Below are 17,385 nucleotides of genomic sequence, written 5' to 3'. Positions count from 1 at the left end.
GAAACAAGCAGCATTGTGTGTGAAATATGAAGCAAAAAGTGATGGGATCTGCACACAAAAAGTACAAAAGAAACAAATAGGTATATCAAAGAATCAACTAATAACAGGTATGAAAGAAATGTATAATGCCATATGTATGAAATGCAGTAAATAAACAGTATGCCATTTTCCTGACACATAAGACCGGAGCACCAGAATTCCGCTGTCCACGCTTCAATGTGTCACTAACAGATGGGACAATCAGAGCCATAGAGCAGAGCTACGGGAGAAGCAACTTCATTAAAGAGCATAGGTACGGGCCAAAAAAGCAAAAAAAAGGCAGACGGTGGAAACCCAAAACCCATAATCACATCCAAGTCATTGTCCACCCCAAAAACAAATATGTTTTTTAAAGGAAAAAAAACCCAAAGAGCGGCAAAAAACACGAGGACAACGGAAAGCAGTAAGTAAAAAAACAAATTGCTTGAGAAATCACAGTGGGACAAACAGTATTTGTTGTATGTCACGCAGCAAATGACGGCAAATCTGAGTGAACAGCAGCATGGGTGGCAGGGATAGGAAAGAACCAACCAATACCATGCAGGGAATGAAGAAAAGAAACAAATAACACCAAGCATAAATCAATCAATCATGGTTGTTATAAAGCACAGCTAATCACCCGTTATGGTCGCAAGGCGCTGGGGAGGGGGCAGAGTTCAGCAGTTCAGTCGAAGAGCCACATATTGAGGTCCTTCCTGAATTGAGGCAGTTAAGGTGATTACCTGAAATGTAGAGGTAGAGAGGTCCAGGTCTTCGCAGAGAGATAGGAGAAAGATCTTTCTATGGCCGAGGTCTTGCGGATACACGGGATAGAGGCCAGGGCTAGTTGGGCAGAGCGTAGATGTATGGTAGGTGTGTAGAAGGAGAAGCAGTGTCTGGTGTTGTGGAGGGCTTTGTAGGTATCCGTGAAGAGCTTGAAGGTGATTCTTTTGTTGATCGGGAGCCAGTGAAGGTCTCTCAGGAGACCAGAGATGTGGCTGCGGTGGGGGATGTGCAGGATAGGTCTGGCGGAGGTGTTCTCAAAACTCTTCAATTTCTTTTGGAGTTTTTGGGTTGTGCCAGTTTACAGTGCGTTGCCGTAGTCGAGTTTGCTGCTGACGAGCGACCACTATCTTGGACTCAGTGGTGATCCACATGAAAATCTTCCAAAGCAGGAAGAGTGTGTGGAAGCAGGAGGATGAGGAGACGTGTTGATTTGGTGGTTCATTGAGAGTGCGGAGTTGAGGATGATGCCGAGGTTGCGTGCGTGGTCGGTGGGTGTGGGGGGAGTTCCGAGCGATGCGGGCCAACCTGAGTCATCCCAGGTGGAGGGAGTGGTGCTCAAGATGAGGACTTTGGTTACATGTGAGTTGAATTTGAGGTAGTTGTCCTTCATTCAGGCGGCAACTGCCTGTTTCGGAGGGGTCCTGTGTGTGGTTTGTTTCGATGAACTCATTGATGGCCTTCTCGATGATTGGCTGGGAAGGGGGGTAGAGAGATGGGTCTGTAATTCCTGCGGTACGTTGGCATAACAAGTGTACAAAAGAACCAACTAAAGGAATGTGTGAATGAAATGTAGAAAAGAAGCAAAGATTAGCGTGTGTGGAAGCCACCACAGAACCAAATATTAACAATAAAATAGGAACTGTACGAAAGAAACAAGCACAATTATGTGTGACAAGTGCAGAAACGAGTAAACTAATAAAAATGCTCACGATTTACGAAATAAATAAACATGATGTGTAGTAGGTGTAGCAATTATCCAGCTAAAAGAATCTATGTAGAACATGTAGAAAAGAAGCCAACAACATGCATGTCAGATGTTGCAAAGAGCCAAGTAATAACATGTATGCAGGATATGTAAAAAACAGAAGCAAGCAACATCTCAAGTGACAGGTATCGGAAAGAACCCAGCATATATGTCATATGAAAAAAAAGGCTAATTAATGACATGTATGTGTGAAAACGAAGAAAAGAAGCAACATGTGTGGTAGGAATAGGAAGGAATAAAGTAAATATGTGCCATATGAATCTAACAACAGCATTGTTCGAATGTAGGAAAAACAAGCAAAACGGGAGTCTGAAATCCAGAAAAAGCACCAGAACGCATAAGAGATGCTAGAAAGAAGGAGTCATTGTCAGCAATTGTAAACCATAAAGAAACAAAGGACAAGCGACATTTCCGGTTTAATTTAGGTGTAAAAATGGCTAGAACCCCTTAGACTCTAAAGAGCGCTATAGCCACCAGAAGCTTTTGCTCCCATCTGTAGGAGTCCTTTACTGCATACTCCACATATGTGCCCAGTTCGTCAGACATTCGAAGAAGAGCAGACGCAAAGCTTTACCTTGAGCAATTATCTATTCTGAAAGCACCAACTCCCCCGGAACCCTCAATGGGAGGAATTGTGGTGCTCATTTTGTTATTTTCCGCAAACACAAACTAATAAATAATGATCATATTTTTTTTGATTCACAATTGAGTCTCAATTGGCGGCACCCATTCTTTACCACCAGCTTTCGTAAAAGCACAACAAAGATTGTCCACATCGAGTCACTGCAGCTGAAAGTGGCTTAGCTCTGAATACAGGGACTGTTTGGAGAGAGAAGCTATCTGAAAAGGATTCATTAGCACATTCTCACTGAAATAATCTTGCAGTAATTGTTGTCCTTTCCTAAAAAGTACCATTTGAAATACAAAAGGTCCAATGGTTTCTCCAGAGTGACGGCAAGGCTGGCTTGTGGCACCTTGTAGGAAGTTGACTATATAGTGTACTAAAATGAAGTACACTGGGCAGAGTCCAGTAAGTCCCAGACTGGCCTACAGAGGCAAAAGTAGATAATACGAGCGCTCCATTTGTGGTCAAGTGGGCAAGCAGGTAGGCTCATCTGAGGGTAGTGCTAAGCATTTGTTGTACTCACAGAGGCAAGAAATGAAACACACACTCAAAGAATAAATCGAATCCGATTTGCAAAAATAATACTAAATTTTATTTAATTTTTTAGACCCAAGAACTACTGTGCAATTCTGAGAAATCAGAAATTATCTTCTTGGGTCACAATCTGGGGGATGAGTAGCGTGAATGGTGGCCACAGAACATGTCCTCTCCTGCTACCTTAGCCATAACTGTTAGGAATCTCGGGGTGGAAATGGACGCGGATATGTCCATGAAATCCCAGGTCCAGGCTGTGGCTGGCACATGTTTTGGCCTACTGAAAATGTTGAGAAACTTCCTCCCACTACTCCTGCTTCCCCACAGGAAAACAATAGTACAAGCACTGATTTTGTCCCGTCTTGATTATGTAAACGTTCTTCATGTCGGTCTTCTTGATTATCTTCTCGGCCGTCTACAGGTGGTGCAAAACGCCGCGGCAAGAGCCATACTTATGGTGGACCTCAGGACACACATGATTCCTCACCTGAAGTAGAGGAAGGCTCATCCAACGAAAACTAAGATATGGAAAAGGGATCTCTGATCAATTGACCCAGTTGAATTAGCTGCCCACTGTAAAACTGCCCTCTCGTCCCAAGCCGATTTGGGTGGGGTTCAGTTATTCACCGACGCTTACATCTCGGCCATCTCCAACATATTGGATGACATTGCACCACTTCAACTAAAAAAAATACCTTAACAAAAAAATCCAAACCATGGTACAACGACAATCTAAACACGGAACGTCGCAACCTTAGGGCAGCTGAACGAGCCTGGAAGTCAAAGCCCTCCTTGAAACACCTAAAATTCCTTAGAGATGTTAGGAGTATTTACAACAAGCAAGTCAAGTGCGCTAAGGCAGATTACTTCAGACAACAACTTGATCAAGCCGCGAATCGCCCCATCAAACTTTTCGAACTGGTCAAACAACAATAAACTGGGGATACAAATAACTCTGTCTCCAACGTTAGTCCACTGTCTGGCGATGAATTTTCTGCTTTCTTCATTGAGAAATCAAGACTCAGCTCTAGTGAACTTGCCTCCAAGAAGGCTCTACTGCCAGGTACTGGATCCGCACCATCTCTTGTCACAGAAAAGTCCAATCTCATAAGCCTGATCAGCAAGAATAAGGCCTCTTGGAGCACCTTTACCCCACTCAGTGAAAAAGACATGTACAGGATTCTTCAGAACATCAATCCATCCAACCACTTCAGTGACCCTTTGCCCCCGACCATCTTCGAAGAGATCAAGAATGCTCTCATCCCCACACGGACAAGGATAGTAAATGCTTCTCTATCCCAAGGCACAATCCCAAACTATCTAAAAGCAGCGCAGGTATCACCCATATTAAAAAAACCAATAGCTGAGAAATGTGATCTCAATAATTTCCGCCCCATATCTAACAACCCCACTCTAGCTAAATTACTCGAAAAATGTGTACAATGCCCGCTCTGTGCTCACATGGAGAATTTCCAACTCCTTAACCAACATCAATAAAGGCTTTCAGAAGGGGCACAGCACAGAATCGGCACTCAAGCACGTTATGGACGACATATTAAATATACTCGATCAAAATTACTCCTGCCTCCTGATCCTCCTTGATCTTTCCTCCGCAATCGACACGGTTAATCATGACAACCTCCTTTCCACTCTGAAGAACAGGATGGGATTCTCGGGTCTGGTGCTACAATGGTTCTCCACCTTCCTCCACCACAGAATACAAAGAGTTAAGGCAAACCACTCCCTCTCCCAGCCCTCTCCAGTACTCATGGGTGTCCCCCAAGGTTCTTCCCTCTTTCCTATCCTTTTCAACCTCTTTTTGGAACCTCTGGTTAATTCTGTAAATGACATGAACATTCCCTTCCACATGTACGCTGACGACACGCAATTTTACCTGAAAATCTCATCCCTGGATAACATCATCTCACTCAACTTTACCTTAACCTCTACTCAAAAATGGTTAACTGAGAACCACCTCCTGCTCAACACCTCCAAAATTGAATTACTTCTCATCTCCCCTCCGAACCACTCCTTCAAGCTAGACCTTTGGTTGACTCACCTCACTGCTTTCAATTGCACCCTACTCATCATAGACTCTGCCAAATCCCTCGGAATCACCTTGGACAAGCGCCTGAATATGAAAAATCATATCAGCAACGTATGTAAGGGAGATAATCACTTGATGAGGACACTTAGAAATATCAAGCTCTTCCTTCCACAAAATTACTTCTAACAAGCGGTCCAAGAACTGATCTTGCCAAGGCTAGACTATGGCAGCGCTACGCTCTGTGGCCTTCCCAATTACACCCTGGCTCCACTGAGGTCAGCACTGAACGTTGCAGCCAGACTAGTTACTGGTACCAAACGAAATGAGCACATTTCCCCAGTCCTAAAGTCTCTTAAATGGTTGCCCTACGAAGCCAGAATCCAGTTAAAGATTATCGTTCTAGCGCACAAAGCCCTGCACGACAACCCCTCAGGTACCTAGCACAAAAGCTTGAATTATCTTGTGGCGAGAGAGCTTCAAGAAGCGCTAACAACTTCCTCCTGAAACCATGTACCATGAATAAAAAGAGATCTTGTCGTCGAGACTTCTCAGGTGCTGCACCAAAGATTTGGAACACTCTTCCACCGGATGTGCGCAGAATTTCATCATTAACTGCTTTCAAACTTGAAGCCAAAAGATTCCTAATGAACACATTTTTACCCTAATTTGGCAGATGTGCATTTGCGCGCAACCTCTGATCATACAATAAGGTGTTGGTTAACTCTACATCTTTTACCATCCTTTGTTTGTGCTCCATGCTCCTCTCGGATGAAAGGCTTGCCCCCTGTAGCAGCCTGTTATTGACCCGCTAATTTCATTACTTGCTGTGTACCACCTGTTTGTGATTATTGTGACTATACCTGTTTGGTATTCTTATATGATGTTGTTACTGGATCTGTATTCTCCCTCTCTTCTCGCTGTGTATCACTTGTATGTGATTTTCGTGACTACAACCGTTTGGCATTCTTTACTGGAGTAGTACTATCCCTTTCATCCTTTTGTAAAGCGCTATGATATCTCTCGGGATCTGATTCGCACTATATAAAACTTTATAAAATAAATAAAAATAAAATAAAGTCCTTGCACTGGCTTTCAGTACGAAAAAGGGCAAATTTCAAGGCATTGGTGCTAGCTTATAATGCCTTCCACAACATTGCGGCCTTATATCTAAGAAACAGATGCCAGCACTATGTTTCATCTACAAGTCTGAGGTCTTCAAATCAGCTGCTCTCGCAGATCCCTAGGTTCTCCCGCTCTCGTCTAGGTGGGCAGTCTTTCCAGGTCGTAGCCTCTCAGCTCTGGAATAATCTGCCGCCAGCCTTGCGTCAGGCGCAGGACCTCCTCAGCTTTAGATGCGGTTTAAAAATTTAGCTTTTTGCACAATAGGTCAGCAGCCCTGGGGCTGGCTGCTCGGCTCTGTCACTGTCTTCTTTCTTAGCGTCGGGACACTCCAAGGAGTAGCTGCGCGCTTTATAAGTAAAAAGGTGGTGTAGAGTAGAGTGCAGCGGTGTAGATTTCAGTGGCATGGATTGGCGCAGAGTAACTGTGTTCACAAGGAAGTACTTATTTTGTTATGTATTTTAAAAGTTCGGAAAATAACTCACAGTTGTGCACAAATACGCACAATGTATTCCTATGGAAGAAAACACACAAATGTATAGAAAATCGTGGAGGCGGTTATCGGGGTTCACCGTTGGGTTTCAGGCTAGTCGCAAACCCAGGTCCAATGTTCCACCAGCAGATCGTCGGGAGCGTCTCGGTTTCGGCTGGGGCTAGGGTGCTGGAGTCATTGGTAGCAGGCGCTACAAAGAAGGCAGCCCACCTCAAAATAGGCTGCACAAGAGAACTTACAGGTAAATCAGAGGGATCCCAAATGAGGGATCAGCTCGCAAGGGCCTTAGGAGCACAGCCAGTTTGCAGAGCAGGATGGTCAGTCGGGATCAGTGCGTCAAGGCGGTCTTCGCGGTCAGGGGGAGAAGGGTTGCAGGGACGGTATCAGGACATTTGGGCCACCTACGAAGTGGGTTCTGAAGTTTCTCTTCGGGTGCTTGCTATCTGGACAGTTGGAGTTCGGATTGGACTCTTCGTCTCGGTGTAGGTTGCACGGGGTCAGGTACCCTGGGTATTGTTTCGGGCAGCTAAGGTAGGTCCTGTTGTCTTCACACTTGGTGGAGTAACAGATCCGACCCTTCGGAGCAGGTACATCTCTTCTGGTTCGGTTGCTGAGTCGGAGTCACTGGGGAGCGGCAAGTCAGTAAGCCGGACTCTGCGGTCTGGTGCCTGCGGTCTGCAGGGGAGTAGTTCCTCTACTCCAAGGGAGTTCTTCGGCTACTGGGCTGGGTATGGCGGTCCTTTGGGGTTCTTAGAGGCCTCACAGTAGAAGGGCAAGGCAGGGTTTTGCACCATAATTGTGCAGCATGTACAACGTTCTCGGGTTTAACAGCTCTTCTTCGTCAGGTTCTTCTATAGGTCCATTGAATCTGAAAATCTGTGTTGAGGGATTCCACCTAAATACTAAATTTAGGGGCGTTAAAAGGAGTGAAAGATAGTAGGCATTGGGCTACCTACCTTTAGGGTGTCTACACCCTCTAAGTGACCACTTCCTGAAGGAAGGGGCACAACCCTGTCCCTGATCGGCTAATTCTCTCCAACCCAACATGGAGGAATTGAAAAAGTGCGGTCCACATTCCCTGCCCCACCTTAGGGTTGGTACTGGCTGAATGTGGGCACACCTCCTGATCTTACTAATTTTCCCACCTGTCCTCCCATCAAAAGTGAGGTCAGAACAGGGGGGTTGGCAATCTCCACTAACTGGATAGACCTGGATCGCATTTCAAATGCGGCATGTCCTTTGAAGCTTCCCACCCTGGACGGCATATCTTACTTGCAGGAGGTGTGAAACAGCCCCGCCGAGAGCAGGCTTCGTTTCTGGCCACTGAGAGTGAAGACTCGAACCCCTGGAGGCCAGAAACATGTCTAGTGGTGGCAGGCTGGCTGAGACCGGTCGGAAACCCCCCTAATAGTTGGTAGGTTATCAGGGGAATCTTCTAGGGTGTCCTCTGTGTGCATTACCTAATAAATCCAACCCTAACAACAGTGAGGATGTATTAAGACAAGATGTTTGGTACCAAACATCTGTGAGTACAGTGAAGAAATCGTGGAGCTGGGGAACTCATACTGACAAGTATCAAGCCCATGGTCTCTTTATGGCTTTCCTGTGCACTTACAATGTCCAAGAATGGACTTGGAGACTCTAGGGCATGGGTACTCACAAAGTTTCTGCCGGGGGGCAAATTTACAGTGTGCTTTGTGGCCGAGGGCCGCACTGTTAGGGGTGGGGTTAGTGGGGGCGGGATCAGTGAGGGGCGGAGCTAGAGTAAGAAAAAACCTGTTTCAAAACATTAGACAATGCGACCATGCTGTATTTCAAAATCAGATACAACTACAAAGAGCACATTTTGATAATACATTTTTATTTGAAGGCCTTTAGTGAAAGTAGAATAGCAAGTACAAAGGCAAAGGGGAAAAGTATTTTGCAAGGCACAGAGTTTATGCACTAATTTTACACTTCATGTCTGCAATTAATTTCTTGTACTCTGGAACTTTTTCAGAGAGTGCAAGTCTCAGGAGGTGATCCAGATGTGCATCAGTCAGTTTGTTTCTCAGTTTATTTTTCAAAACACCCATTGTAGAAAAGGAACACTCACATACATATGTGGACCCAAACATGGTAAGTATTCTTTGTGCCAATGTAAAAAGAAGAGGGAATTTTTCAGATGGCACACTTTTCCAGAAATCTTCTGGTTCCCTCCCCAAGAAAGAGGACTCAAGCACAGAGCTGTATTGCATATCAATTAGTTCCATCTCAGCTTGTGCCCTTTTCAAACCAAGAAGTTCAACAGCTTCAAGATTCCTTGCACTAACCATCCATGGGTTTTCTATAAGCCTGAAAAGTGGGATGAGAACTCTAAACTGAGAGAATCGCCTCTTAATGTCCCCAGACTTTTCTTCCAGATACACACACAGATTAAGACTGAACAACATTTCCTGAGCTTTTTCAACCCTCTGCGTTAAAGCCTGCAACTTTGGAAAGTGTGCAAGATCACCATCGTTCAACTGCTCTCGGAACAGCTCGAGTTTACTTTCAAAGGAGTAGATGGCACTCATCATTGAGGACACCAGTTTCTGTCTACCTTGAAGTGCCAGATTGAGAGAGTTTAAATGTGAGAAGATGTCACACAGAAGATGGAGCATGGTGAGCCATTGCAAATCATATAATTCTGGGAAGGACTGCCCTCGACTAATTACAAATTGTTCAATTTCTGGAAGCAAAGTAATAAATCTTTCTAGCACTCTACCTTTACTCAACCACCTAACTTCATAACTGACATATGCATGCATGCGTGTGTGTGTGTGTGTGTTTGTCACTATTCATCCCTGTGCCTATTGCTTTTCTTTTGTCTTTAAGTATCCATCTAAGATGGCAGATGACGCTTAAACCGGCAAAAGTTCATTGTATATAATGGAGTGGCCTGGCAGCAAATGGCAACTGCTGGGCCCTCCGAAGAAATAAAAAATAATCTTAAATAAAAGACTCTTTGGGGGGGTGGAGGAGAAGGTGAGATGCAGGCGGAGTAAAGCAATGGGGATTAGTCAAGAAGCAATGGAGCAAAGGAGGCGCACAAAAGGGATATAGGCATTACAGAGCAGCCTGTCAGCAAAGGCAGCTTCCAGTCCTCACAAGTAAGCTCGGGTTAGGGGCGCCATGGAGGAGTTGGTTGAGGGAGGCGTGTGAAAAAGAAGCAAAAGGCAGGAGAAGCTTTTGAGGCATTACAGTCAGTGTCGATGTCCCATGTCACCATACTCACCATGTCACAGTCAAGCATAGAACTGTGAAAACAAGTACAAAAACAAAAGCTTCACGGAGGAGTTTTCGTCACTAGATCATGATAAAGGGCCCTCCCTTACAGAAGGATGGCTCCGTCTTTGCCCCAAGTGTGCACTGAAAGTGGATTCTAAACCAGTGACCTGCTCGGCCACATGAATGGCACCACAGCTAAGCTCGGTTTATTAATGCTGGTCGTGTAAGTTTAGAAACACACGATTTTCAAAAGTACTTTAAAAACAACAGCGCCATCTACAGTCGGTTGCACATAAATAAATATGCAAAACCTCGCAATAAACATGTATAAAACATTTTAGCCCCCTCGAAGATCCCGAAGAATAACTTCACCCTTTTATTTCAAACCACGAAGGATATCTTTACATTTTGAGTTATTGATAAGGTCCAAAAATAGACATGAAAAAACGGCGAACCAGCAATAACATTGATGCCAATTGCATACACTTACTTGTTTCTGAGGCGAGGCGGCAATTATTTCCACGGGGCACTGAATCTCATCCCCTTCAGTTGGGCACACACTGCTGTTGTCGGCGCTGTGGTAAGTCCGACGTAGGTGGGCGAGGACAAGGGCAGGTAGACAAAGGGAGCAAATTGCAGTGCCATTCTTTTTAAACCCTCACCTGCCGCGACGCAATCCTATGACGTCACAGCGGCAGGTGAGGGCGGGGCCGCAGGTCAGCATGCAAGCAGGTGAGGGCGGGGGCGCAGGTCAGCATGCAAGACACTAATTGTCTGCGCATGCCCATTTCGCGGTAAATGCGGCCCCCGAGGAATCACAACAGCAGTAATGGCGAAGTCCGTGACTGTTGTTGTTTTCCCTGGGGGGCCGCAAGGAGAGGTCTGGTGGGCCGCAACTGGCCCGCGGGCCGTACTTTGAGTACCGCCGCTCTAGGGTCATATCCACTCAGGCAGATATGTCCACACATGGAATATAGTGCACCCTACTGTAGGGGTGGCTAACCTATATCTAATGCAGTGTATGTGGGCATGGCACACAGCGATGTGTGCCATGTCAACTCATCCGTTTCCTCTGCACCAAGATAAGCAGCCTGCACTGGCAGTGTCCATGATCTTGGTGAAGGATCCCTACGGTGGCACAATACATGCTGCAGCCCTAGTGGACCCTCTACAGTTCCAATGCCCTATGAACCAGGAGTATCATTTACTAAGGACATATAAAAGGGGGCTGAAGTTGGGCCAATTGTGGAACAAAGGTACAGTTTAGAGAAAGAGATCTGGCACTGGGGACCTGGTTAGCAGGGACCCAGTGTACTTTCAGTCTCAATCACATCATGTTCCAGGTAAAAGGTGGGGGGCTAACCATGTCTAAAAGAAGCACTTTCCTACACACTCAAACTGCTGGAGGGCATTGATCGAACAACAAACAAGCGACGGCCTGTTACAGCAAAGGGATGACATCCTAGAAACAAGCCCTGGCAAAGCTAATAGGTCTAGCATATGCAAGAGCTATTGGCTTTGCCAATGTGTTTTAGGCATGTTGTACACCAGCATGGCTGCAGTTCATCATGGTCAAATGTTAGGGCTTAGAGGAGACTGATGTGGAATGGCGTAGTGTGGAATGACAAACAGTGGAGTAGAGTTGCAAATTGGAGTGGCATAAAGTGTTGTGTATTGGAGTGGCATAGAGTGGAGTTGTGTAGTGTGGCATACAGTGGAGTAGAGTGGTCTGGTGTTGAGTGGATGAAGTAGTGTTGCAGAGTAAAGTAGCGTAGAGTACAGGGTGCTAGCATGATGTTGTAGATTACAGTGCTGCACAGTAGAGTGCAGTGGCGTAGAGTGCAGTGGTGTGAAGTGGTGTGGTGCTGTGTGGTGTAGAGAAGAGTGGCGTAGCGCAGAGTGAGCAGTGGTGTAGAGTAGTGCAGAGTAGAATATAGTGCCGCAGAGGGCAGTGGCAGAATGGAGTGATGCAGAGTAGAGTGCCGTAGAGTGTAATGGCAGAGAATGCAGCAGTGCAGAGTTGTAGAGTGGCATGGAGTGCAGTGGCGTAGAGTGGTGTTGAGTAGCGCCGTGTAAGAGCGGTGGCGTTGAGTAAGGTGGTGTAGAGTAGAGTGCAGTGGTGTAGATTTCAGTGGCATGGAGTGGCGCAGAGTAGAGTGGACTGGTGTAGAGTGCATTGGTGGAGAGTGTTGCAGAGTATAATGACGTAGAGTGCAGAAGCATAGAGTGAAGCAGCATAGAATTTAGCTCTGTACAATACAACATCATAGAATGCAGTGGTGTGGATTAGAGTGGTGCATAGTAGTGTGCATTGGTCCGGAGTGTAGTGATGCAGAGTATAGAGGCAGAGAGTGAAGTTGCGCAGAGTACAGTGTTGCAGAATTTAGTAGAGGAGAGTGTAGTGTTGCAGAATATTGTCAGTGGTGCATAGTAGAGTACAGTGTTGTATAGTGCGGCAACAGAGTGCATTGAGCAGAGTGCATTGGCGTAGAGTGGAGTGAGGTAGAGTGGAGTGGAGTGAGGTAGAGTGGAGTGGAGTAGAGTGGCAGATGGAAATGACAGAGTGGAGTAGAGTGGCGAGGAGTGCAGTGATGTAGAGTAGATTGTTTCAGAGTAGCGTGAAGTGGTGTAGAGTGGTGTGGTGCAGTGTAGAGTGGTGTAGGGTGTAATGGCATAGAGTAAGGTGGTGTAGAGTGCAGTGGTGCAGAATAGATTAGAGTGGCGTACAGTAGATTGGCGTAGAGTGCAGGGGCGTACAGTAGATTGTTTCAGAGTAGCGTGAAGTGGTGTAGTGCAGTGTAGAGTGTAGTGGTGTAGGGTGTAATAGTAGAGTAAAGTGGTGTAGGTTTCAGTGGCAGGGTGCAGAGTAGATGAGTGGTGTACAGTGGATTGGCGTAGAGTTGAGTGTTACACAGTAAAGTGCACTGGCGTAGAGTGTATTGGCATTGAGTGGCAGACAATGCAGTGTTGTAGAATGGTGTAGAGTACATTTCTGCAGAGTAGATTGGAGTGGCCTAGAATGGAGTGGTGGAAACTGCAATGGCGAAGAGTCAATTGGTGTAAAGTAGAGTGTAGAATACAGAGACGTAGAGTGAAGTGGCGTAGAGTGCAATGGAGTGGAGTGGTGCAGAGTAGAGTGCAGTGGCTTGGAGTGGTGTAGAGTGAAGTATGCATGGTGTGGTAGCACATTGCCATTGAATACAACACATTTTCAAATGATCATTACATTTGTACAGACATACAGTTTTACTAATAAAGCTATTCAGCGCACAAACGATAATGTGTGGAAATCATATCAAATTATTTGTTTCCAACACACTTCAGAATTAGCAAGATGTACTTCGTATGTGTGTTCATAATTCTGATATATTCTGAAATACTTGCCCAGTTCATTTAAATGTTGTGTGCTAGAAAATAAACCTTTCCTACCCCCAGTACCCAGCAGGATTGACACATAAATCGTCTAATTTTGAAGTCAGAGAAAGTAAAGAAAAACCACGAATCCTCAGAAGATGAAGCCTGACATTTGACCTCGGTTTTTAAATGTACAGCAAATGTGAAAATAGAAGAACAAGATTTACAGGCCTGTTTACATAAAGGAGCACTCGTGGAAGAATAATTGGTCTAGCAGAGTCCATCTTAAGTGTCTACATCTAATAGACCTCATCTTATTTTTACGTTTAATATGTACGTTTTTGTCAAAGTCCGCAATCTGGTTGTTGACTCCTAGGAGGTGTTCTGCTAGGAGATATATATTGTGGGGAATAGTCCACCTCCAGATGTCTTGGGCTAACTGGGATAGTTGGAGAGAGTGCCCCCCCCCCGTTTCTATATGTAATACATAGCTGTCATGTTGTCGGTTCGAACCAAGACAGATTTGCCAGACAGGTGATCTTGAAAGGCTTTGAGAGGTAGAAAGATTACATCAGCTCTAAATGATTGATGTGGGGCAACGTTTGCTGTTGAAGATGAGCTCCCCAGCCAGTTAGGGATGCGTCCACTGTTAATACTGTCTGTGGAACCGGGTCTATGAACAGGTGTCCTTTTGACAAAATGTGGGTGTGCCACCACTGCAGAGAGCGATGAGTACGGCTGCTTACCAACACTAGATCGGTTAATAGACCGTGTGACTGGTTCCACTGCCTGGCTAAGCATTCTTGAAGTGGACGCATGTGCAGTCTGGCATGGAGAAGGATCATGATACAAGACGCCATCTTTCCCAACAGCTGCATAAAAACTCGAGCTGGAAGTAAATGTAAATGTAAATGTAAATGTATTTCGATTTATATAGCGCACGAATCACCCAGGGGTCTCAAGGCGCTTGCTTAGGGAACCCGTCCTGGTATTCCCCTGTGAGATACCCCGGCAGGGTATCCACAAGGTGAAAGCCAGGCATCCCGCCGCGAGGGGCCGTAGTGGAGATTAAGCAAGCTATTGCCCAGAGTCGCAGAGTGTGACCCCGTGAGTCGAGTAGACACCGGAGCGAGAATTGTCGAGTCCGTGGAATTTTGAGCCCAAGACCCGCCGAGGCGGGGAATCGAACCCTGGTCCACGGCCGATCTCAGCTTCCGGGTCTGCCGCCTCTAACCACTGAGCCACGCTTCTCCACAAGTGACTGACTGGCTTGAAATTGGAGAATTAACACCTGAATATTTTGAACTCTGGCTGCGTTGGGAAACGCCAGAGCCCTTTGAGTATCCAAAGTGGCTCCTAGATCGTCCTGAGTTTTGACTGAAGATATGATTTTAACACATTGACTGTAACCTCAGCAGGTGAAGTAACTGAATGGTTACAGAAGTATGCTTGCAGCATTGTTGATAAGTGCCGTCTTTGGTGAGCCAATCGTCCAGTTATGGGAAGACATGGATGCTTTGTCTACTTAGATGCACAACTACTACCGCCAGACACTTCGTGAAAACTCTGGGGGTAGTTGGAGTACCTTGAATTGGTAGTGTTGACCCGCTACCACAAACCTGAGAAATGTGCGGTGAACCGGGTGGATTGGAATATGAAAGTAGGCTTCCTTTAAGTCTAGTGTAGATAGGAAGTCATCCTTTTGCAAAAGAGGTAGTACCTGTTGAAGTGTTAAGAGGTGGAAATGGTCTGACTGTATGTAAAAATCTAGGTCTCTGAGATCTAATATTGGTCTGAGAGAGCGTCTGTTTTGTGGACTTAAACTGTTCACAAGCATATGAGCCAGATCAAGCGGGATTTGTTCAAAGCCAGCAAAGTGGAGACAATACCAAACATATTTTACACTTAATAGATAAGTCCCACCAGACACGAATGGATGCTTTACTATTGACAGTTGATGCCGAGAAAGCTTTCTATCGGGTAGATTGGGATATCTCGAGCGAACCCGGATTCATTTCGGCATAGGGGAGATTTCAGGTCTTGGGTTGCAGTATGCTATAGCTCCCCCACAGCTACCATAAGGGTAAATGGCATCGCTTCTTGACCCTTCTTTATTCAACAGGGTACCAGGCAGGGGTGCCAACTGTCGCCACTCTTATTTGCCCTATACATCGAACCGCTGGCCCAAAAGGTGAGAGATAACCCCGGAGTTACGGGTATCCCAATCGGAGGTGAACAACATGTAATAAGCTTGTACACTGACGATATACTAGCTTCATTGGAAACCCTCGAGAAATCGCTCCCAGCTTTCCTACAAGACCTGGAATCTTTTGGGCAGGTCTATGGGTTTCGGGTTAATGTAGGGATATCGCAAATCCTCTATTTAGCAGGATCACTGACGGGTCCTGGGACATAATCTCTCAGTGATTCAAGCAGCGGACTCTATCCCCTATCTAGGGATTGAATTTGCTTCGACAGCGACACATGGTTATGCTCAATTATGCAAAATTTATGCTGCAGATTACAGGGGAGCTCCATAGCTGGAAACATCACCAATTGTCACTTTTTGGCCGAGTGGCTGCTGTTAAAATGTCAATACTGCCCAAGGCTCTATTGTTTTCAGACACTACCAGCCTCCCCGACCAAGGTAACGAAGTTACAAAAAGACATCCTCCATTATATCTGGGCAGGGGGATGAACCGTGCATGCGGAGGAATCTGGGGTATATGAAACCAGAAGAGCGAGGTTTAGGGATTCCTAACCTCTTAGAGTACTATAGTGTGGCACAAATGAGATACCTCATAGAGTGGGACAGACTGGACTCAGAAAAACACTGGTTATTCCAGGATAGAGCCCTAGCTGGATCTCCCTCTGTGGAAAATCTCCTTTTTAAAGAAAGCAGACTGGTCGCAAAGCCTCTTGAGATCACCTGTGACAAAATCGTTGATGGAGGTGTGGGAAGGGGTGGCTACCAAGAAGGGACTTACGTCGTTCCCATCCCCAATGTCACCATTGATGTACAATAGGTAGTTCATACCAGGGCTAAATACACAGGCATTTGTAACATGGCAAAATACACAGTGCAAAGTCGCAGGTCATTTGTTTGACATTGAGGGGATTAACCCATTTACACAACCACAACAAGATTACTCACTACCTGAAACAGAGCAGTTTCACTATTTGCATATCCGACACTGACTACTTCACCCAGATGTAACCCCAAAAGTCAGTCGAAAGCCGGACAGATATGAGAAGTGGTTGGTTATTAAATCTTCTGATAAAAAATTGGTTTCTGAGCTATATGATATGTTACGCAAGTTGGATCCCATACAGCCCAATGCCAGTCAGGAGCGGTGGGAAAAGGAACTTGGGAGGTGATTATCAAGAAAGGAATGGGGAGAGATTTACTATAGGGCCAAACATACGGCGCAAAATACGTCCAGCAAATAAACAGCTATTAAAATAGTCACATATTGGTACTTGACCCCCGTGCGCCTGGGGAAGAGGGAAACTTGTTGGACTTACAGTGGGACTGTCCAAATTTATCAACATACTGGACCAAAATATTAGACAAAATAGATCTACTGTTTGAGACACAGATCCCACAATTCCCGACATACACTGTGCTTGTAATGCCCAACCACTTAATGTTCCCATTGAAATCCCGCAAGGGGAAACAGATGGGCTTGGCTCTCGGTGCGGCACTGCAAAATATTCTAGCACATTGGGGAACGCAGACAACACCCACATATTTGGGCTGGCTCCACAGGATGTGGTATACGTTGGGTATGGAGCGCTTACATGTCTCATTGACAAATTCTGAACTGGCATTTAAAGACATATGGAAGCCGCTCCTTACTCGTCTGTCAAAAGAATTCCATGAAATAGCATGCCCTAAATACCTCCGGCTTCCCCGTATAACACATACAGGAGAATCCCAAGACACGCAACAATCCCAAAGCTAGGAATTAGGCAACAAGCCAGATATATTTATAATAGAAATAGATAGTAAAAGCGCAAGAACCGGGGTTTGAGGGAGGGAGGGGGGACCTGTTTATCATCTGATGTTGTATTTTTTACTTGAGTTCTGTTAAGAATGTCTTACGTGTACGAAGCATCCCACAAGCACCAGAGGAACAGAATAGAAGATACTTACAATGAAGGGAAATAGATTG

At 45.6% G+C, this 17,385-nt stretch overlaps 1 protein-coding gene across 1 annotated transcript in view; it reads right to left on the bottom strand.

The window, feature by feature from the left end:
* The window catches only part of HTATSF1 (HIV-1 Tat specific factor 1), a 312,441-nt gene that overhangs the window by 146,791 nt on the left and 148,265 nt on the right, over positions 1–17,385 (bottom strand). The window lies entirely within an intron of this gene.

The sequence above is a fragment of the Lissotriton helveticus genome, chromosome 4_1 (genome assembly GCF_964261635.1).
Source record: "Lissotriton helveticus chromosome 4_1, aLisHel1.1, whole genome shotgun sequence".
NCBI lineage: Eukaryota > Metazoa > Chordata > Amphibia > Caudata > Salamandridae > Lissotriton > Lissotriton helveticus.
Note: the sequence above shows the minus strand (reverse complement) of the source record. Positions and strands in the feature narration are given on the sequence as shown.